The sequence below is a fragment of the Cupressus sempervirens genome, chromosome 9 (assembly GCF_028749045.1).
Source record: "Cupressus sempervirens isolate cs-2001-9-10 chromosome 9, ASM2874904v1, whole genome shotgun sequence".
In the NCBI taxonomy this organism is placed as follows: domain Eukaryota; kingdom Viridiplantae; phylum Streptophyta; class Pinopsida; order Cupressales; family Cupressaceae; genus Cupressus; species Cupressus sempervirens.
This window is the reverse complement of record NC_143126.1, coordinates 473438882-473444557: the sequence shown is the minus strand read 5'-3', so window position 1 is coordinate 473444557 and position 5676 is coordinate 473438882.

Below are 5676 nucleotides of genomic sequence, written 5' to 3'. Positions count from 1 at the left end.
CATGGGTTCATTTTTGGAAGAAGTGACAGGTTTAATGGCATTTAGGTAACAAAAATTCTCATAGCCATTTTGAAAAGATAGTATTTTAGGGATTTGATTTTGGACCAACCAATCTATGAGATTAGGGTGAATGAGTGAGAGTGATGTGGAAGCTTCAAGTTTTTTTAACATGAAAAGTGTTGAGCCTATAGTAAATTTTGCAAAGGAGTCCAGATCAAGAATAGACCTAGAGGGACCAATGTGATCCACTAAGACATTTTCTGAGCCAAACTCATCTAACCCTACACTAGACTCTTCAATTATATTTGTTTTGGTTGCATAGGCATGAATGACATCCACTCCTACCTCACAAGATGCATCTAAAAGGCTTTCTCATTCATACTCATGAGAGTCCATACTCTGATCTCTAGCAATGAGATGGGAAATATTTTGTTCTAATCCATCCTCTATTCATGTCTTCATTGGTGGATTGCTCTTGTTCCAATTGTTGAGAAGTGGAAGCTTCAACATCATTATTGGTAGTTGGTGTTTCTTCTCTCCATAGGAGAGAAGTTAGAGGGATAATGTCCTCATCTTGTGAAGTGGCAATAAAAAAGGGAGGATCATCATCTAACATGGTTGCTCTTCAATCAAATATTGTCATATCATTTTCTATCCCAAAAACTAGGGAAATGGTGTCTCAAGCATCATGACCTTCAATATGAATTAAAGGTTCAAATAGAGCTTTTTTTATTACTAGTTAAAGATGTATGGCCCTAATAGCCCATGTTTGCAAGAAATTTATATCCTTTTCCATATCATTTAGGAGAAATGGGAGTAGTGATTGTTCCTTGCTCCTCATCTTTCTCTTCCCTATAGATCTAATCTATAAGTGTTTTTTCTTCTTTCTCCACTTCCAGGGGAGCTGATGACTATACAAAAGTGCCAAAAAGAGTCATGGAGGAAAAATAAGGCATCATTTTGGTAGACATTTTCCACAAGACCAAGGGGAAATAGGTAGAGCAGCAATAGAGTCTAGAGTGTGTTCACCCACACCAAGGCTCATCATTTTCAATTTCTATTCACACTCTGTAAAGGACAATGTTGGATCATGAGAAGAGCAATTATGTGGAACCAATGTTTTAGCAATCGACAATGTATTGATGGACATTGAGTTGTCACCAGGAACAACTATTTCAGTACCATTAAAAGGGAACTTGATGCATTGATGGTACGTAGAAGGTACTACTTGCATGTCATGAATCCATGGTCATCCTAACAATAAATTTTAGGCAACTGGTATGTCTAGGACTAGGAAAATGACATCTTTCTCAACTAGACCAACTCTAATTGGAAGTACAATTAGACCTTTGCAAGGTCTTTTGACCTCATCATAGGCTTTTATAGTGATGTTGCACCTAGAGTTGATGGCAATTTCTAACATGCCCAACAATTGGATCATGTTAAATGAAATAATGCTCAACCTCACACCATTGTCTATCAAGACTCGACAAATGAAAGTGTAGAAGATTTGAACCTTGACATGGAAAGCAAGGTTGTTAGGATGACTAAGATCTTGAACATCTTCTTCAGAAAGAGTGAGGTAGTGATGTCAAGAGATATGGTTCACCATAGCTTGGAATAATTTTGCATTCATATCTATGAGAACTTTTGCAGAATGTAGAACTTTTTCAAGGATATCCTTGTGCAAAGGGGGTACCTCTAATAACTCAAAAATGGAAATTTGAGCCATTGCACATTGTAGTTGGCTGACAAGGTCATAGTTGGAGATATTGGAAGTAGTTGGATGTTTAGAAGATTAAGCATTCTTAACATCATGAGAAAATTTTAGGACAACCTTAGCTTTCCCCCTAGCGATGGTGTTAATTGGTTCACTCTATGAAGAGGAAGATTGGACCACTTGGAGTACCACCCTAGGTCTAGTGTAATTATGGTGTTGGCAAACATGTGACATTTTTAGGACAATTTTTGGTTGTTCATCCTTAGCATTGTAACTAGGTCGATTTCCATCATTAGGACTTGCCATGCATAAATATTCAATGGGCTCAAGCATGCCTATAAGGTTTTTTGTGCCAGCATAGGCATAGCTTATTTTGGAATCATGATTCTTCTTAGTAGCTTTAGAGGTTTCACCTTTCTCATATTCTCTCAAGGGTTGTTTAAAAGCTTTGTGGTCAGTATTTTTAATGAGGCCATATGTGATAACTTTACCAACCTCAATAAGATCCTAAATTATGTATTTGAGCTTGAAACAATTTTTTATGTTGTGACCCTTGGTTTGGTGATAATTGCAAGTGTGATCCTCTCTTCACCATGGAGGTCTAATGAGTGGGTCAAAGGGATGGGAGTTATCTAGTAAAGAAACTAGCTTGTTTGCAATTAAGGTTTTGAAGACCACTTCATAAGGATTGACCATTGGTGTATAAATACATCATTTTTTGATAAATTTAGAGGCCTTGTCAGCTATTTGTGGTTTCAAACATTCTTGTTTTTTTCTAGCATAGATAGCATTAGAAAGGTTAAACACAAGTTCCTCTTTCTTAGGAGTATCCACTACCCTATCATTGACAACATACATGTTTTTATTCCAAGGTTTGCCTTTGTCTTTGCCATTTCTATTGTTATTATTGTCTTTCTTTAAAATAATATCACCCTTCTTGATAGCAACATCTTCGATGCAATATGTGCTTTCAACCATTGCATTAAAGCAGGTGAATACTTATTTTCTTAGATAAAAGTATAGCTCAGGTATAAGTGTGTTGAATTTTTTTTAAAATTTTCTTAGCTTCAGGAACTTGCTAAGGGCACCTAGAGTATAGGGATCTCCATCATTGAAGGTATGTTATAAAGAGTTCTCCTTGTTTTTTCTTATCATAGAAGCAAGGAGTTGGGTCGCAATTTCACGAAAGTCCATGGATTGAGATCATACTCTTTTAGAAACAGGTATGTATTTTTTAAAAAAGGGTACTCATTTTAGGCTCTAGCACCCAATCTAAAATTTAAAAATTAGGCACCTATTTTTAAAAAAATTGAGTACCCATTTTTTATTTTAAAAAAATGGGTACCCGTTTTTGAAAATATAAAAAATTTGTATTTTTTTAAAAATGGGTACCCATTTTTGAAAAGTAAAAAATAGGTACCCGTTTCTAAAAATTTAAAATTTTTTTTTTTGGGAGGGGATTTTGTACGCCAATTTGACTTTTTAGAAACATCTACCTATTTTTTGAATTTAAATAATGGGTACCCGTTTCTTACAACATTGGGTGGGGTTTTTTTCTCCTACCTCAGATTTTGGTTTGGGATAGCCTTGGTGAGACCAAACCTATGCCTTGACCTCTCAAGATTTGGCTAAGGCATTGAATTAACAAATTCATGCCTTGGCATAATTTTTAGTTGGTCTTCCTGATCAATTTTTTTATGAAACAAAAACCCATTAGAGATCTCATTGTCTTGATTTCAGAAATATAAATTTAATAGTGCAATGACTTTATTTACAATTTTTGCATTATTATTTAATGAAAGGTGGTACCTAAATGTAAAATAGTGAAGTTCACTAAAACTTTAATAACTTTTTTATTTTATCATTTTTCTTTAAATTAATTAATACAATTCTTTTGAGGTTTAAAAAAAATGAAATTTTGAAAACAGTGAAATTTTGATCAAATTATGGTGTCCGTACATGAGAGGTTTTAAAATTTACCTTTATAGCCAATTAAAAATGAATAGTAAAAAACTATTCAAAAAAATTAATGAAATTTATTGTTGTCAATCTTAGGTGTATTAGGTAACTCCCTTTAAAAGGATATATGAAAATTCATTTATTTGTGCAAATTATGGTTTTGGTACATGAGTGTGTTATGGTCCTGAAATAGGCATTTTGAGAAAGTGTTTTTTAAAGATCCATACCAATAAAAAAATCTATCATATGGGTATATAAATGAATTACATATTTAAAAACTAGATTTCGAGCACAAAAAAATTCATTTTTGAACTTTTTTAACATTCTATCCCTTAATTCCTCAAATTTTGACATCAATTAACAAGAAATTTCAAAAATAGGAAAAACACTTCCACTTTTTGCCCAAAAGTGAGACCCAAATTCTTGCACTTGCCCCTTAGTTTGGCATAAGTCTAACATAGTTGCAGGATGTTGAATGTTGTGAGAGTACTACTAGATAAAGTGTTGTGCCATCTTATCAAATATTTTGAGAGGGGAAGTCAATTTGGTGAACCACTCCATAGCTTTCCCTTTTAGACTTCTAGGAAACAAACACATAAGATACGAGTCTTCATGCATAAAGTCCATACTAATAGCATAGAGATGTCTCACATGATCATGAGGATCATCATTTCTGTCATATTTATCATACTTAAGGACATCCATATCATTAGGAAATGGAGGCATGTATAAAATCCTATCAAATGGAAGAGCACATATTGATTCAATAAATGACATCTTAGGTGGCTCTTTGGTAGTTTGCAATTGTGCAAGTTGTTTCCTTAGTTCTTTCATTTCTTCCCTCAATATTTCAACCTTAGTAGGCTCTCATTTTTGGATTATTTTTTGCACATCAAAATCGCGGTGGAGCTTCCATCCTTTGGTTGCCATATACTGGAGATATTGATCCTCATTTTTCTGAAAAGCTTTTAGCATCAGTTTTTGAGTGAGTTCATCTTGTTGAAATTTTACAAAATCTTCATTAGTGATCTCCTCATCACCTTTTTGTTGTGATCATCTGTGTGTTGAAGAGCATGCCCTTGCATTGACTCTAAGAGTCCTTGGAGGTGAGTGATTGCCATGATTGCCACCAATAGGAATGTGTTCAAAAGGGTTATGATAATAATCTGTTCTAGTTTCATCATTGTGTATATGGTAGGCTAGCTTTAGCTTCTTGATCTTCTCTTTCCCTAGTGTCGATAATTTTCAAAAGTCTTTCATTTTTGTGCATGTTCTATTCTAAGCGGTGTTTGATCTCGTTAAGATGCATGTTGTTCTAAGTGTTTTCACTCGTGGGTGTGTCAAAGGGTGTTCGAAATGGATTCTTAAAACTGTAAAGTTGATAGTGTTAAATGTTGGCCATCTGTTCTTGGCTAGAATTAGGGTCTTCCATAGAAGGTTTTCCATTAGGACATCTAGGTGGAGTTTCTAAGTGTGTGAATAGGAAAGGGGAATGACTACCATTACAAACTTGGAACCTAGTTGTGACTGGCATGTAAGAATGTGCCTTGCTTAATAGGAAAAGAAAAGAGTGTTAGATTTGAACCTCTTACAATCAATATTAGTCACTTGTCAAAGTATAAAAAATGGCTTGTCAAATAGTGTTCAATAATTTACAAAACTAGTGACTCAAGTCAAGCGAGAGAGAAAGAAGCTAGATAGTGACTAGGTAGTATAGAATGGTAGCCATATTTTGGCAAGTGATTCAGCAATGGTGTTTTAAGACTTACATCTGACAAATTAAATCCATCTATTCAACTTCAAACAACACCTAATATAATATTTGAAGAAAACTAGATCATGTGATATTTCTTAAGAGTATATGTGATATAGTGTCAGTTTTATGTGAAAAAGGACAAGTTTTTTACTCCAAAAAGTTTATATTTTAGTTCCATGATTAGGTAACTTTTAGATCACTTGGTGTGAGCTTTTAATTTTTGTCAATTAACAACAAGTTT